General features: G+C 36.1%; 1 protein-coding gene across 3 annotated transcripts in view; it reads left to right on the plus strand.

Annotated features, from left to right (window-relative positions):
• Positions 1-8,394: 8,394 nt before the first annotated feature.
• Positions 8,395-19,177, plus strand: part of drosha (ribonuclease 3 drosha) — a 211,651-nt gene continuing 200,868 nt past the window's right edge. For all 3 annotated transcript variants that reach the window (XM_081764743.1, XM_081764745.1, XM_081764744.1), the window contains exon 1: positions 8,395-8,602. The gene's annotated coding sequence lies outside the window, so the exon portion shown is untranslated. The remainder of the gene's footprint in view (positions 8,603-19,177) is intronic.

The following is a 19,177-nucleotide window of genomic DNA, read 5'->3' on the forward strand; positions in this document are numbered from 1 at the left end:
CTATGATTCGCAAATTCAGCTACAATTGTATGCGAGCCGAGAGTCAGTGGGGGGGGGGGGAGATATGTAAAAGTAATCCAAAATGATCGATATTCGTGTCAGATTCATAGTTTTCGCGCTCGCCGAAATGAATGGTAATATTTCCACAGGCGTTGACTTCCAAATACTGCCCCCATGGGGACCAGACGAGTCGACAGAGAGTTACCAAATTTTAATCAGGAGTACCTTGGCCCAGGCCCCAGGCCAAGACAAATCTTTTTTTTTTTTTTTTTTTTTTAAATTCGAACCAGGGCTGGTCTCAGGTGGGCGTTTGCAGGAACATGTAAAAGTGGTAGAAAATGGCCGATATTAATGTCGAATTCATAATTTTCGCGGTCACTGAAATCAATGGTGAAACTCTGATCGCATTAACTTCCAAATTCACCCTATTCAGGCCGGAGGTCACCGGGGGAAAGCCGATACCGAGACAAGTAAAAGTAATCCAAAATGACAGATATTAGTGTCAAATCCATAGTTTTAGCGGTCGCTGAAATCAATGGTGACAATTCCGTTAACGATGATATGCAAATTCAGCTACAATTTCATCCGGGCCGGTAGTCAGCGGGGGTGGGGGGATACCGAGACATGTAAAAGTCATCCAGAATGACCGATATTAGTGTCAAATCCATAGTTTTCGTGGTCGCTAAGATCGATGGTAACACTTCCATTAGCGATGATTTGCAAATTCAGGTACAATTGTATGCGGGCCGGGAGTAAACGGGGGGGGGGTACCGAGACATGTAAAAGTAATCCACAATGACCGATATTAGTGTCAAATCTATAATTTTCGCGGTCGCTAAGATTGATGGTGACACTTCCATTAGCGATGACTTGCAAATTCAGCTACAATTGTATGCGGGCCGAGAGTCAGCGAGGGAATACTGAGATATATAAAAATAATACAAAATGTCCGACCACAATGGGTTGTTACAGTTATCATCGCCACCTAAAATCCAGGGAGGGGAGAGGAAAGTAATGAGATAGAGTTAAAGATGATCAGGAAGGTGAACGTGAGGGGCAATGTAAAGATTAACCAGGTTGAGAGTGTGAACAGTGACCATTTGGCATTGAACCACTGGCGCAAATCCCTAGAGGATGAGCGGGACATGTTCCCTCAAATCTTGGAACTGAGGGACTGTCCCCCCAATAATCCGATTTGAAATGTGTTTTTTGGAAAAATGTGATGATTTGTGTCCGAATACCACAAAGAAAAGTATGATGAAATTGATGTCCCCCCAGAATGAGCCTCAAATCTGCCCGTCTACCAATGTTGAAGACAACTCTGCTCCCTGATCCTGCACAGGATTGTTTTTCAACTTCACAAATATTTTGAATATCGCCTAACAACAACAAAAAAAGAAACGATTTTACTTTTCCCCCCTCCCAATGTTGAAAACAGATTTGCGCCGCTGCATTGAACGTCTGGATATGAAATGAGGGGAATGAAGAACGTAAGGAAGAGATTTATGAATGCCAAAAGAGAGTCCACAACAAACATTAGGGCGAATATCATGAAGCCAGTGATAGGAGGGCATGTTAAAGCTGTAGGTATCAGTAAGCCAGGTTTCTTGGAGTAGGGAAAAGATGGATGAAACAAAGATATGAGATGATGTAAGGCGTACAGTTTACTGCGAGAAGTCCTCATGTTCCATTGTATAAGATTGGGAGAGGGTGAACCAGATGATGTTAAAGTGAATGTGATTGTAATAGTTTGAGTATGGTGATGCATGATTTATATTCGGGAGGAAATTTATGTTGAGTTTTTCCCAAAAGAGAAAGGATAGCAGAAACAGCGGTAGAAAAAAAGGTATTGAGTTTGACGTATGTGACGATTTTTGAAAAGCTGTGACGGCACTGGAAAGGGGAGAAAATGCTAAAGGAAATCGTTCTGCTGGAGGAGATGGGGCCGGGCATCAGTAGCGTAGCTAGAATTTTTTCAGGGGGGGCAATGAAGGGCCCAAGAAAATTTCGAGGGGGCCATATCCAATTAATGAAAAGTTTTATTCTCACAAATTTATCTATCTATCTATCTATCTATCTATCTATCTATCTATCTATATATATATATATATATATATATATATATATATATATATATATATATATATATATATAGATAGATAGATAGATAGATAGATAGATAGAGATAGAGATAGATAGATAGATAGATAGATAGAGAGAGAGAGAGAGAGAGAGAATGTTTTCATCTTTGTTGTTCATGATTTTACTCTTTTCGAAACTGAACATTTACTAGCTCAAACAGCTAGGATACATTAATACAATTGATTTCTAATATAAGTAAGTAGTTATTTAATCACGGCGTTTAAAAAATATGTGTGGCTGGTTGATTTAAGTGGAAGCAGATAAATACACTTTCACAAGTAAAGAAAATAACTTTTATAGGCTCATGCCTCTACTTAGAAGAGAATGATCTTCCTGTTCTTGTAAGCAGCAGCAAACTTATGAACAACTTTATCAAGATTTAACGATTTAGCAATTTTCATCTCAATGTAAAGTAATATTAAGTCTTCCAACCTATTATCAGTCATCGAATTGCGTATATGTCTTTAATATTTTCAAACATATGAATGACCTTTCACACGTAGCACTAGAAACTGGTATGTCACAGAGTAGATACCTAACTTGTTAAGTTTCTAGAAACGCGTTTTTGTAGACACAAAAAAGATCAATTAAATTCATCAAGGAATTTACTTTGATTTTCTTTCATCTTCATACAATTTAATTGTGTTTGGGAGGATTTTGACTTCACATTTGAATATTTTCATATCACTTCCATAATGCTGGGCCATATGCTCAACAAGGCTGTAATTTAAACAATTTTCACATTTTGGATGTAGCGCGGCGATTGATCTAATGATTTTGCTACATGATCCAAAGCGGTTTTCTATCATGATTGCCTTATCAATAGTGGACAAAAAATGTCTCTTAGTATATTATAATTAGAAAATTCTTTTTCTACTTCCGTCGAAGGAAGAGATTCATATGAATTTGTGATATTTCGATGGCAAATATCTAGTTCGTTTCCACGAGGAACCCCTATAGCCTATCTGTCTCGGCTCTCAAGTTTCAAGGCCATTTTCTTTGCATATCTCTAAACATTCTTGATATATTTGTTCGAATCTTGTTCGTTGAGAATCATATTCTCCAGACCTTTCTTAGACAGCGTTTGAACTAGTGAATCTACAAGAATCAAACCTTCCGACACGTCTGCATCTACTTGAGATAAGGCGAAGCTCAAAGTTATAGCATGGCAGCAATCATCTCAAATTTCATCAGCAAATTTTCTCGTACAGATCACTCTCTTGTTTCGATTTGTTCGTAATTCAATTATTTTTGATTACTTTTACCCTTGAGCTCTAAAACAGAGTAATGAATTTGCCTTTACTTCATTAAAATGAAAAAGTATGCACTCTTTCATGCAAAAAAAGAAAATATGTTTTTCCTTTCCTAATATGAAACAGTGTTAGAATAGGCATTTCAATAGGGACTCCTTACAGCACAAAAAGTATACGTAGCCTTTTTCTTCCTTTCTTTCGTTTGATTATCTTCACCAGTTTTTAGAATTTGACATGAATTCAAAGACAAAATCTTCACACCCACACCAAATGGCCAAAGCTCAGCGGTAGAACATCAACTTCAGATTCGGAACATGGTGTGATCGATACCTCGTGGGTAAATATTTCGAGTTAGGAGTTTACCAAGATTCTTCCTCGGTGTCAGTAGGAAATTTTTATGGCCAAATTGACTCATTTCAGTCATTTCTATCCTCTGAGACTTGGATGTTAGTCTTAAATTCAAATGTAGTTAAAGTAACTTAATGCTACTATCCTGTAGTCGATGCTAAATTAATATTGTTAGTTTGGAGATTAGATTTGAAGGAGGAACATTGATTAGCATATTCTGTTGAAAATTCATATCACCACTGATTTACAGTTCTGCATAATTCCTACAATGTAATTTTCTCAGAAAGCGTAATGCTTAATTTTTTCAGAAATTTATATTTTGACGAAGAACAAATATAAATCTGCGACAAAATTGGGTATTCACTGATTGAACTCACTGAATGGAATATCAGTAGACCAGTCCCACAAACTGCTGATATCTCTCTGATTACTAAACATCAGAGAACGGAATGATACAACCTGGTCACGGTAGCAACTACTTTTACACAAAATAACATTACTGCCACGACTAAGTCCTATTATTTCAGTATCGTACCCAGGCTCGTATTCAGGTAAGTGCTATTCTGTGCTCGAGCACAGGGCGGCAGAATTTAAGAGGCGGCAAAATTTTGGATTTTTTAAAGATTCCAATAAAGTAATATTTAAAACTAATAACCTTCAGAGTCCCGCGCAAGCGCGAGAAAATATGTTAATGTGTTTAATTCGCTGTAATTACAGTAGTTACAGTAGTTACCTAGCTGATCTGATTATTTTTAAAAAGTCATCCTCTCCCAACCCTACTCCAAGGGGTGAGAATGAACTTGAACATCATGAAAACTGATACCGTCAAACTCAGCGACCTCGAAAACTATGAATTCAACACTAGTATCTGTCGTTTTCGATTACTTTTAAAACCCCATCCCTCCCTGGGGAGTGGAGTATGATCTTGAAGTTGAATTGGATTAAAATTGTCACTATTCATCTCAGCGACTCTAAGAATTGTGAATTCAACTCTAATATTGGTCGTTTTCGGGGAGGGGAATTTTGTGCGGGGGCGGCAAATTATTTGGAGCACAGGGGCGCACCAATATATAAATACGGGCCTGATCGTACCTGATGGTTACCAGGAGATTGTAACACTGGCTCTTGATAAACTTCGGAATTTCTCTATGTAGTAGCATTTTTGGGATTAAGCTACAGTTGAAATCGTTTAGAAGAAAATACTTTTGAACAATTTACTTGCAAATAATCATCGATTTTTGCTACTTTTCCCCAGGCTTTAGTTAGTAGCCCTATAGGTCCACCAAGCGCTGATTTCGTTTTCCTTGGAGATAGCTAGTATCGCTTATTAACATCGCAGCAGAAGATTTCTACTGAGTTGAAAACGGCCAAGAGCGTCAGCAAACTAGACGATCTAGAGACAAGACCAGAAGATAGTGGAGAAGGAGAACCAGTATCAATGGCAAATAATAGATGTAGGTAATATTCAGTACCAGTACATTAATTTTCTCGAACGACTGGGATACGAACAACAGAGAAAATAACAGAAAAAGTAAAAACTTCTGCTCTTTTTTTACTGCATATTTAAATAAGACGGCTCGCTATTTATTATTATTATTATTATTATTATTATTATTATTATTATTATTATTATTATTATTATTATTATTATTATTATTATTATTATTATTAATCATTAATAATAATAATAATAATAATAATAATAATAATAATAATAATAATAATAATAATAATAATAATAATACCAAATTATTTAATCGATGCTACCCATTTGTTCTATGTCGCCATAATCAATGGAAATTAATTACTTAGTGTACGAATTATAATAAGTAGTTTACGAAGACTTCTTTCGTCCAACGCAAGTGTGACATTTTACTGCGGTGTATGCTATTTGTAAGTAAGCATATCATATTTTAGTATGACTTTTAACATTCAAGTGAATGTGAATGCCGACTATTTTGCTTTTTTTCCGGTTGTTTGTCGGAAACAAAGGAGATAACCAGATAAGGAACAGAGGTTAAAAGGAACGTTCAGATGGTGAGGTCAATGCATGCACCTTACAGATTTCGATGAATAAGATCTTGCTATACTACAAATAAAAACGAGCCTGGAGCTATTTGACTTGAAACGCAGACTATTGCAAAGTATTGTATTCTGCAGTTAGTAACTGTTGTCGAGAGATGTTTCGGTAGTAGTTTCACTTGTGGCCACCACCAACTCACCTTTTATCGACCTATAGCAGTATCACTGTGTGGGAGGCCACTATGGGGGCCAAGGATTTGAGTAAGGGGGCCTGGCCCTATCTGGCCCTCCCTTGGCTCCGCCACTGCCGGGCGGAAACAGAAGGAGAAGAGCTAAGACTAAGAGAGCTCTTTTTTCGGGCAACTGAGAGAGAGGAAGGAAAATGATAAAGAGGAAGGCCAAGAGGCAGCAGCAGAATATAAGAAAGATATTGAGGTAGGAATAAGGACAGAGCAAAGCTGGAAGTGGCGGGAGATGGCGAATGAGAATGGGGAGGTTTATCTCTCCGTAAGGAGCGTTGAACAGGGGCAGTAGTCAAATATCGTCGTTTAGCCTCGGTGTAGGAAAGGTGTTCAGTGGCCATGAACGGGTTAATTTGAATTTGAATTAGTCTTTCCGGACACTGACAATATGTAGCCACATGGTCACCGGTACAGAGCTTGCACTTGAGAGGTGCGGAGAAGAAGGAAGAAGGGTGGCCAGGTTGGCCACAAGTGATTGCTTACACGACAAACTTGCTTAAAATGGCCGTAAAATAGGCAGTTAGTACATTGTTTTAGGCGTAGAATGTATGTTTCAACGAGGAGGTTAAAGTAGAAAAAAGTCAATGGTACGGGAGAGTGTTGGCATCAAAAGTAATAACGATAGTTCCGGTGGGGATTGAAGAGGGTGTGGAATCTGTAACAGAAGGTTAGGGTTGGAGTTAGGTGGTAAAGAAGGTTCAGATGAATGGTTAACAGAATTATCAGAAGAAGGACGTTTGCGAAATATGCAGCGTACATACGAAATTGGAGCACTACAGCGCAACGCAGTAAGAAGTTCATAGTCCGTAAAGGACGGGTCGACTCCACGTAAAGTGCCCTGACAAGAAACTCCATAGTTGGGAACGTACGCACGCCAATTATGTGCCGTCAATAATGGGTGTTGAAGGAAGTCATTGGCGGCTTTACCGGTACGAAAAAATACCTTTAAGGCATGAGGGCCAACAGTATGAATGTCAGTGACATCAGTAAGATTATTATTATGTAGAAGCCTACCAAGTTTCATGGAGTCTTGTTTGCCCAGGGAAGAAGTAGATGCAAGGTGTACGACAAAAGATCCAAGGTGATGCTCCTTATAATTACTGGTACTAGAATGTGCGTAGGGCACAGTTGATGGATGTGAAGTTGTAGAAGTGGACGGTGGAGAAGTATCCATGTTGGCTGCCGGGTGCACGTGTCCGTCAGATGTGACTGCCATGTTAGGACGAGAAAAAAGCAAAAAAGCAAAATACAAGAGTCACACTGAAGCACAATACACCAAAACAATGAAGACGATAGTAACACAATCCAAGTTAATAATGTTATATCATCACTAGATAAATACTTCTCAGCACTGAAGATAGGTTCAACCACTTTCAACGCTGTCGATCCACATATCAGTTCTCTTGCTATGTTCTATAGTAGTAGGTAATTGGTTGTCTCTATGATTTACATTATAGTTTATCAAATAAGAGATTAAAGTGAAAGCCAATGTAAATTAGCTGTGGTAGTGCAAAGCTAATTTGTAAATAAATCGTTTGTAATAAACTTGATCCGACAAATTTATAGTTTGCATCCGGAATAATTAAATATTGTATACAGTTAAAAAAAAAAAAGTTTCAACAACTAGTATAGTAACATAAGTCCGTCTTTAAAATTAGGAGAACACAATGCACTTTATCAAACGTAACCAATTTAGTCATAGATGCTATAATTAATTTTTTTTTTTTACGACAAAGGTGACTTTGCTTTAACGTAGGTGGTAGGAAGGAAATTATTATAGTGCAGTTTCAGAATATGATACCATTAAAAAAAATCAAATTCCCTCTATTCGTTCTATATCCAGATAAGCCCTTACGTCATTACCGTATGAGATCGTTTTCAGTAGGAGGAGCTTAAAGGGTTTTTCAAAAGTCCATTTACTTTGTTAATATTGCATATACAAATGAAAGAAATATTTATTTATTTGTGTTTAGTGCCGCAGACTAGGTTCAGGAATATTGAACCTAACCGAAACTAATGTAACCAACCTAACATAAACTAACTTGAACTACCCTAACCAAATGTAAACTAACCTACCCTACCTTACTAGATATGCTAACCTAAGCCTTAAAATGCTGGATCCACTCTACTGTACCAAGGCCATTTATTTATTTATTTATTTATTTATTCCACATGCTGCTCTTTCAAATTAAAATAAGTAAAATAGTTGATATTTACATTATTATTTGTATGTCGACAGACAGTGATTGGGGGCATTATCGATGTTTTTCATTTCTTAGCTACTTTTTTTAAAAAATGAAATATTTCATTTGCTCCGAATTATCCTCGTTTTGTAAAAGCGTAAGTCATGCTTAAGTTCCGGGAAGAATACATACACTCTCAAGCAATAACCTTTCATTGTCATCACAGTTACCTTCAGTAGTCGAAAGAAGTGTAAAGTCTTTGGAGTTATTAGACATTGAATTTATGAATGAAGCTTTGTGTGTTAATTCAGATACTTTCCTAATACTAAGTACATAATACCAATATCAATTGTGAGTAACATGTATAAGAAGATGTTCAGTATTCCCAGTAGAAATTCAGTTAGCACCAGTGGTAAGTCGACAGCGTGTAGCTTCTAGTGCGGTTGTTTTCGATATTCGAGATGTTTACGTAGAAAATGTTGGCCCAATTGAAAATTTGTTGAAAAACTTCCTACAAAATGAATATTAACTAGGAAAATAATATTGATTGTAAATATTTAATAATGAAAAATAGCTAAACCTTTATATATCACGCCGATACACAGGGATAGTTTACATAAGATCTCCAGCTTGGGTTCATAAGCACAGCCATCACTTCAGGATTATGAAGTCATATAGATGCAGCTATAGAAGTATACTTAACTGGTAATATTAAGTTGAGTTATTCTGCAATCAGTCATAATAATCGAACGTGCAGGTCAAGGAATAACATATTGTCAGGTATAAATAGCAGGTGTAAATAATGTTACCATTTATGAGTTTCGTTACGGATTGCTTGTATTTCAGCTACTGTTCTTGATCGCGTTACCCACAGAAATGTATTATATAATAAATTAGATGCAGATTGTTACTGTGCAGAATACAAGTGTAATGTGTCGTATTTTTAAGTGAATGGATATGTGGTGGTGTATGAGAACGACAAATATTTACGGGTAAAGTTTATCACTTCCCAACAGATTAATAGGACTTACGCAGGCGACAAATCTCGAACTGAGATAGAAATATCAACTATCATTACGATTGAATTTTCGGAACAGGTTTACATTAGAATCGGCGCTTGGTGTCGTTCTGGTAGAGAGAAAGGGTCCATGTTCCGTTAAGGGGGTCCAAAACTAACCTAACATAACGTTATATTATGTAATCAAACGAAAATCAATAGAAAGAAGTGGAGAAGTTGCAAATTTCGTGTGGAAGAAATTACTGGACCCCCTTAACGGAACATTGGCCAGAGAAAGTAAGGGTTAACTTTGGAGATGTCCCCCCCCCTTTTTTTTTTTGCATTTATTCCAAAGTTGGTCGCCCGCCTAGTTTTTGGCTACGAGGATAATAATTGGTTCCTTTCTGTACCAAAGTTTAATATTTAATTCACATAGTATTTCAGAGCGAGCGTTAGCAAGTGAAGGCGGGTTTGAGCCCCGCAGGGCACTATGTTTTCTGTCTTTATGACAGCTAAATTGGACGGGGCAACTGTGTTCTAGAACCTTGCCGCTATGTTGGTTATGTTACTTATCGTTACATTGAGAAGTATGACTTTCTCCACATTTCTTTACAGTTATTTGCTTACTGCGTTTTCTAAAATTTATTTTTAGATTTATTAAGCCATTACTTTTAATAGATTTTCCTTGATTATTACTAGCCATGTTTACAAGACAAATCCTCATTACATTCCCATAATCCTATCATGAAGTAGTACCCTTTCGCCTAGCAGTTCCCTCCGCTTGCCAAATAGTTCCATGTTTAGAACAGTTTATAAGAAAATATACACAACTTTCGCTCTCCTTATGCATTATCAAGCACACAAAGAAGCAAATTATTCATTTCTTCCCTGTAAATTTTCGAAATTTTACTAAAAACGGACGACCAACTTTGGAACTTACCCCTTTTTTTAAATATAAATGTGGCGGTGTATGAGAGCGACAAATAGTTACGGGTAAAGTTTATCACTTCCCAAGATATCTTAAGGAACTTACTTACGTAGGCGACAAATCCCGAACTGAGATAGAAATAACTGTCATTACCATTTAATTTTCGGAACAATTTTACATTAGAATCTGTGCTTGGTGTCATTCTGGTAGAGAGAAAGTAAGGGTTAACTTTGGAGATGCTCCTCTTTTTGTGTGTGGGGGGAAGGGGGGGCATTTATTCCGAAGTTGGTCGTCCGCCTAGTTTTTGGCTGAATAAAAAGTATAGAAGAAATGAAGTAAGAAATGGTGATTCGGAGTTCTTATATGATTATTATGTATGTAATCTTGACAGTAAAGTTATGTTTAATACGAGAAAATATATGTAGAAGTTGATACTATTTGCCGTACGTGGAAGGTTTTTATGATTCAGGAGTATGCGTAATATAGGATAGGGAATCGGTGCGTTGGATATATTACCGCCTTGAGTTTTACAGAATTATATATGGATAACGAAAGGAGTCTTACTATTTTCTGGAGTAACAAACAGGTGGATAATTTTATGCAATATAGAATAGGAATAAAATCCCTTCTGATACTCAGGATTCAAATCCCTGAGCCAGTCGTCCTAACTGAAGGTTCTTTTAGTTTCCTTGGAAACATTGGGATAGTACTTCAAGTTCAGGAGTCAGAGGTAAAACATGGCTTTACTGAATAGATGTTTGTTTTTCTAAAAAAATAAAAAGTCCTTTTTGGAAGTGGATTTTTTTTTTCTCAATTTCAGTTGCCAATTTTGCTTTCTTTCAATAAATTTTACGATTAAAGGAGTTTTGTGATAGACAATAATTGTACTGTGCTTCACATACTCCATCAAATACGTTAAGAAGAATTAGAGAGTTTCACGATCTGATCGCCGTCAGTGTTAAGATGATAGAGGTGTATATATATTATGATAGAGGTATTTATATTTCCTTTCTCAAGTGAAATGTTCGATTTGTAATTAACTGACACATGGAGAGAGACATTTTATTATTGTTTATATTAATACGCAAATATGCACTAGCTATAAAAATAAAGGAAATGCAGTCGCATTAATTTTTATTCCATACTAACTGAAATGTCCTTTCTTTGAGTCGAGTTGATTTTGTGTTTAACGTCTCTTTCAGCAGCGAGGCTATATGAGACGGGACCTATACATGGGTTAATGAAATTTATTTGACCCTCCTCCCCGTCTTAGAATACACAATCAACAAAAGTGTAGTAATAAAAAACTCCATTAGATATTCTATTTTTGGCAAGAATTTTGAACCCCCTTCTTCCTTAGGATTATGCTTTTTGAGGAAAGTTACATGATAAAATGCCAGCTTGAGGTAGACATGGACTATTTTCAAACTGTTCAGCCATTTCCCAATGACGTAATCACAAACAGCAGGCAACTTCGATTTAAATGTTAAGAAAGAAATTACGGAAAATGGCTAGGTACCACTTGCAATCACCCAGGAAACAAGTTCAATGTCCTGAAACAACGCATCTGTGTGGTCAATTGGGAAAGGTGCCCTTTTTGTACTGTACATTTTTCTGTAAATGAAGTTCGATACATCCTAAGTTGATCAGTTCCAATAGGTACGAAACGATAGCTCTGCCTTGTGTCTGGAAGTGTCCTGCATGCACCAAACCATTGATTCAATAATACTCCGTTGTTTATGTTTACATTTTGTTTACGCAGTCATGTATTGCATAGAAATAAAGTAATTTTTATACATATTTGCTTTGTATTAATTATGACAAAATTTCCCTTCTGTACACTGGAAGCTTTATCTGGAGGTGGACCTGCAAAGAAAATATCAAGATTCTATTTACATACTTGCTGCGTTGTCTTCTTTCTTGTAGTTGAAAAATACTTCTGATTTTAAACTTGAGATCCAAAAAATTTGTTCAAGTACTTATTTAGTGTATTGCTGTTGTAATAAAACATATATAGGCATTTAAAAAAGTGAATACGAGGTTAAAGGAACACAGAAGCTCCAAAGATCAAGGTCTAGCCGTTTTGGGTTTATTCAAACACTATTGGGGATTTCGCCCTCCAGACCCCGAATCTGCTCTTTCGAGTTTCTTGCACATCAATACAAATGTTCTATGTGAACTCCTCGTGTTACACAATACACATCTATGCGGTAGTCAAATTCAGCTCATACACGTTTGAGCTCTCTACTGTTTCCTCCCGAGACAGGTGGTTGCCCGGAGCTTTTTCATTTACAGAGGCAACCTGTGTCCTTAAACTGTCGATACCATCGGTAAATGCTTTGATGGGTTGGTGGTTGTATTTGTACTGTTTTCGGAACGCACGCTGCACGGTGGTGACAGATTCTGTCTTCACATATTTCATCACAAAATGCTTTCTGTTGATTATTCGCCATTTTGCAAACTGTTATCACCGTGCCATCTGGTGAGTCACAACGGAACCTGCAATGACATAAACAAAACTTTAAAGTATGCTCTTTCGATTGGTTATTAGTACAAGTAGGTGGCCATTAAATATTTGAAGTCTTTAAAACCTGATGAATCATTTGTAATAACCCTATATATTGAAAATCATGCATTTGTGCTCTATCAAATTCGCTGTAACGATGTTCAACTGTAATCTGAAGCAGAAAGCAATGCGATTATATTCCTGGTGTTTATGAAGTACATACTCGCCTGTTAGTGCAAACAAATAATAAAATATCTTTCTCCATTTCTCAGTTAATTACAAATCGAGAACGCTTTACTTAAAGAAGGAAATTGCTAAATATATACCTAGGCTATATTTTCTCAGCACTATATTTGGACAGTTACATAAAAGCGAAAAAGAAGTTGCATTAGAAAGGAGATCGTGAAACTTGTGAATTCTTGCGTATCTTTTAGAGTATGTGACATATGGGAGGATTGTCGTATGTTACGAAATTTCTTTAATCGTAAAATGTATTGTAAGAAATTAAATTGGCAACTTGAAATAAGATTTATAAAAGAAAAAGTTTCCAACAATTAAATAACGTCGATTTAATAAAGCCGTTTATTCATCTCTGGCTTCTGACCTTGAGGTAGTATCCAAGTTTGCTTGGCATGGAAATCGAAAGAAATCTTCGGTCAGTCCAAGTGACCCAGAGTTTTGATTCTTGAGTGTAATACCTATTTCTTTGTTTCCTCTACAAAATAGGTTACTTCCTTCTGTCTCCATATCTAATTTTAAGCGAGTGCCAATGCTACAAGATGTGTCCCAGGAGATGTGGATAGGACTTCATGGATTCCCTTTGTGTGATAAAGAAAATTGCATTGGTTCATATATATAACAGAATATGAATACTTAAAATGGTATTTTAACTAGGAATACGGCTTTAAATGTACCAGTTTCCACATTTCTCGAGGGATCATGAAGTAAAGCTTTGCATGCAGGTGTATGTAGTGGAAGTGGAAAAATCGCTAATGGAAGATATGTATAGGCAGGGGGGGGGGGCAAAAACCATGGTTTTTATTGAAAAAACGAAAAAAATCAGTTTTTTTTTTTTTTGTTGTTTAAATAATTTACTCTATGTATTTATATTAAATATGGACCGAAATTAGTTTGCTTCGCCTTGGTGTTATTATGCAACAACAAGGTTATGCTGGAAGGGGTCACATAAGCTTAAAGCGGAATCCAAACCGCTTCTCGGCTTACATCCAAGAGAAATTGTCCATTTGGACATGAAACCGGGACTAATTGGTCACAAATGCGATTGCCGACTCACTCACGAAGGACTCCTGATAAAAATACGTTGTACTGATCTTTACATAGGACTAATTGTTAATATAATTGTCGAGAGTCATTTCAGAAGAACAAAAAGATTTACCGATTCCATTTCAAATCGTCCAGGCAAATCACAATTGGTCCCCATCATAGTCTCAGATTTAATTTATTTTTTATATATGAGATCTACATGCAATATTATTAGACCCGTATTTTTTCTTTTTGCTGAAAAAAAATTTTCCTTCGATATACAGCCTTCCAAAATGGCTGCCCTCCTCTTGGATTGCTAGAAAAAATTAAAAACATGTTAAATTAAAAGTTTTGTTGTAGACAAACGAGTGTACTTAGTAACATAATCACAATAGCAGGAGGAGTATAAAGTTGTATGTTTCGGTGGAGGGCCAAAATTCGTCTATTGGTCCAATAGGAATCGCGCAATTCACTCGCAATGTTGCCAACTTTGGTGAAATTTCTGCTAACTTCAAACATTTTTTTTTCTGTCCTCACGAGCAATATCAACCATCTGCTTCTAGCATCGAAATATACTCCGTAAGGTCTCTAGAAAATGTAAAGGACTTACGTTTCTGATTATTACATCTCACGTTATAGCATGTTGAAAAGCTGAAAATTTCATTAAGACGCCATGTTTGGACGCCATTTTCTCAAAAACCCCACCTTTTAAAAACCTGACTTTTTTTACATGGATTGGAGAAGTACCTAAGTATTTAATATCCGTTAACCGTTCATGCGGCTGCAGCCCCTAATATTCGCAATTAATTATTGAAATTTCGATTTTTGTACTTGAAATGTATATATTTCCTATGGGCATTTACATCCTATACACAAGGAAAATTGAAATTGAGTATGAAAATTTTGAGAGATGAATCCTGACATCAAATCCATTAGAAAAGTTCATATAAACATCAGTTGAATTCTGCTTCGTTTCCGAGTTACAGGGTTTCCAACTCGGGATCCAAAATCGGCCCGGGACAATAGAAAATAAAATATATATTTTGCGTAAAATCAGAAACTGTGTGTTAAAGCTTTGATAAAGTTCAGAAAGTTGATTTGTATCAATATGATTTTTACGTTCGTTGCAATTCGGTTGGCAGTGTTGCTAACTTGGTACAACTTTGTTTCCAAATGACACTACGTGGATTTTATTTGATATTTGGTATTCATTAATGATTGTAAACATCACGTGAAGCACAATTTCCCATCCCCACAGTTTTCGAAATCTTACATGTATTTCAGTAAAAGGTTTTATCTTGTGCGTTATTGATAGTTTCTGTGATTCGGTGTCGTGATCATCGTCCAAGTGTTCTCTGGAAGCATGAAAATTGTTTTCACTGGTAGCATGACATTGTAGTGCACTAGTTAAGTGTTTGTGTGAATAACAATGGGGAAGTCCTATTACAGTAAGGACCGTATTAGATGTGTGGATTATTCTAAAAGCCATAAGAGGATTGTGCACAGAAAGAATTCTAGACAAAAATTTTATCTTGCTGTAAAATATATGGATTGCGTACAGCGTGCTGCCCAAACATACTATTAGGGAAGGATGATTATTTGTGTCCTGTACACAAGGCGATTTGAAAGGCAATATGAAAAATTTTGAGGTGAATCCTTCACCGTAGTCCAGGTTTCACCGATAGCGGCCGTTTTAATGGCGACACATTCATGTTTAGCGTGTTAACTGTCTGGTTAATGGTTTACAAATCTACATTCAGACGAACAAATTCTTTATCTTGCTGGTGCATAATTTCAGATTTACACCTTCATCCGTGGTCACCAATATCTCACATATATTCACGTTGTTCACGGTAAATATTCAAAGCACCCTTTACACAAATAATCATCCTCTCCTAATACTACGTTTTGGCAGACGCGCTGTACGCAATACATATATTTTACCGCAAGATAAAATTTTTGTCAAGGAACTCTTTCTGTACACAATCCTCTTATGCCTTTACAATAATCAACACATTTAATATGGTCCTTACTGTAATAGGACTTCTCCATTGCTATTCACACAAACACTGTAACTAGTGCACTACAATGTGGGGAAAATTGTGCTTCATGCGATATTTACAATCATTAATAAATACCAAATATCAAATAAAATCCACGTAGTGTCATTTGGAAACAAATAAAAGTTCTACCAAGTTGGCAACACTGTCAACCGAATTGCAATACACGTAAAAATCATATTGATACAAATCAACTTTCTGAACTTTATCGAAGCTTAACACACAGTTTCTGATTTTACGCAAAATATATATTTTATTTTCTATTGTCCCAGGCTGATTTTGGATCCCGAGTTGGAAACCCTGTAACTCGAAAACTAAGCTGAATTTGACTGATGTTTATATGAACTTTTCTAATGGATTTGATGTCAGGATTCATATCTCAAAATTTTCATACTCCCTTTCAATTTGCCTTGTGTATAGGATGTAAATGCCCATAAGAAATATTTACATTTCAAGTACGAAAATAGAAATTTCAATAATTAATTGCGAATGTTAGGGGCTGCAGCCGCATGAACGGTTAACGAATATTAAATACTTAGGTACTTCTCCAATACATGTAAAAAATTCAGATTTTTAAAAGGTGGGGTTTTTGAGAAAATGGCGTCCAAACATGGCGTCTTAATGAAATTTTCAGCTTTTCATCATGCTATAACGTGGGATGTAATAATCAGAAACGTAAGTCATTTGCATTTTCAAGAGACCTTATGGAGTAGATTTCGGAAGCAGATGGTTGATATTGCTCCTGAGGACAGTAAAAAATGTTTGAAGTTAGCAAAAATTCCACCAAAGTTGGCAACATTGCGAGTGAATTGCGCGATTCCTATTGGACCAATATACGAATTTTGGCCCTCCACCGAAACATACAACTTTACACTCTTCCTGCTATTGCGATTATGTTACTAAGTACACTCGTTTTTCTACAATAAAATTTTTAATTTGATATGTTTTTCAGTTTTTCGAGCAATCTGAGAGGAGGGCAGCCATTTTGGAAGGCTGTATATCGAAGAAAAAAATTTTTTCACCAAAAAGAAAAAATATGGGTCTAATAATTTTGTATGTAGTTTCTTATTTTAAAAAATAAACTAAATCTGAGACAGTCATGTGGACCACCCTGGACGATCTGAAATGGAATCACTCATAAACAGTTACACAAGTAAAAGCATTATACAGAATTATATAGAAATCGGGAAACTCCCGCCTTAGCCATTGGGAAAATCCTGTTATTACTTTAAATGTATTTGTATGTAAAATTTTAAGGTCAACTTAACATAATCACTACGCTAAAACTGAGGTATTAAATTACAATTTTGGTACGTAGATATCATTCAATAAAATTAAAACAAAAGTCAAATCCAAGCTGATGTTGGAAGCTACGTAGGCAGTTGATAAATTTTGCCAACTTCTATCAACATATTTAAGCAACCTTGGCTTCTTTATAAAACAACAGGCATTCATTCAAGTAGAAATATATAATTTGGTTTCATTTCGTATGTTTAGGCTTAACATCCTTATGAAATACCAACGTTATCATGGAGAAGACTTTCGCTTAGAGGTACACCTCGAATCGCTACTTGGTTTACACTTGAAAGATGGGTTGTGGTTCGACCGAGAATTGAACACGGAACCCCATGATTAAAAGGTGAAGAGTAGATAAACGTAATGCGGATGGTTTGATATATGGAAACGTCACCATGAAGTTCACATGATTTAAAGTATTTTTCGTTCTTTCTTTCATTTTTTGGGGGTTTAAACCAGTTATTAAAAAAAAAAAAAAAAAAAAAAGCTGGCTTAAACCAGCTAACCCTGTATATAGGTATCAAGAAACGATTTATAGAAAGAAATACAACGATAATCATTAAGTAAAAATGGAAAATCGCCAACAATAAATTTGTATTTATTGTTTGATTATCTCTGCAGTGTTTAGTTGCATGTGTATTGCAAGGACAGTGAGAGAAACTTCAGATTTTGGTCTTATATACTCCGGGAGAACTTTCTTTTAATTGTCTGTTGCCTGGCGACCATACTAGACATTAAGGAAGCTTTTATATGAATAGGGAACGGGGGAATAAAATGAAGAAATATCTTTCCATTTTACGTCCCATGTTTATACTCTGTGGGCTGGAGGAGACGGACGATTAGTGAAAATTGTAATGATTATGTTTGAATGAAACTTTGGGAGGAAATGGGGGTATCCCGAGAAAACTCAGAAACACATGGTTTGTGATCGGACTGGCTATCCCTCACATTAGAAGTAAGCGCTCAAAATGCTGAGTCGAAAAGTGTTCTCATGAACAAAGCTGGGGTCCCATATCGCTTTGCTTTTCCTCTTAAAATGTCAGCGAGGGAAAGATAAAATCGGAAATTATTAATAATAAATAAACACTCCCCATATTAGAGGTTAAATAATGTATTGGACAGTATAGATTGACGATTAATTTGAATTTTCCTTTATAGCAGAATGACTGTCATTCAGTGTTTGGGTTCGATAAAGCTGTGGGAAATTTGCCTGGAGTAAAATTTTGAATTGTTTTGCTTTCCATTTTAGGTAGTAAATTGTCTCATATGCTGTTGATGTTGAAAGGGACTTAACCATAATACAATCAGTTACTAGTGTCTGATGTTCTACCTTGAGGGTGCAAATAAACTGCGTGACCTACCAAAATGTGTTGTTGCACAAAGCTATAACATAAGCTTTATCACGCGATCTTAAAGTTTGAATCTAAATTTTACCATAAATCATTGTTCACGTGTTATCATGATCATAGGTATTCTGCCATTATTGGCAGGTCACTTACCGCAACTGAGAAGCTTCCGTGCTCCACGTCTTCAGCTAACCTCTTCATATTCAAGTACGATTTTTCTGTTGTGATGTTGTCCATTAATTGTGATCTCCTTCGCTCCCTCCCTCTCTTTCCTACCACCATAACCTATAGCACATCCCACATGATACAGTTTCTTCTTAGCCAATGTCCCAAAAAAATTCTCTTCTTCTTTTCAATAATATCTATAATTGTTCTTTTCTTCCCCACAGTTTGACATTCCCTCATTCGTTTCCTCTAGAACAGCAGGAACTTTTTTTTTTTTTTTTGGTTATCTTGTATTAGTTACTATTTCAGAATAACATGTAGCTATTCTTATATTTTCCAAAAAGAAGAAAAACAAATTAAATTAGCAAATTACACAATCTTTTTTAATTCCCTAAATTACTTCAAAATCTATATTCCCTTTAGACG

The sequence above is a fragment of the Thermobia domestica genome, chromosome 7, assembly GCF_964235325.1.
Source record: "Thermobia domestica chromosome 7, izTheDome1.hap1.1, whole genome shotgun sequence".
Taxonomy (NCBI): Eukaryota; Metazoa; Arthropoda; class Insecta; order Zygentoma; family Lepismatidae; genus Thermobia; species Thermobia domestica.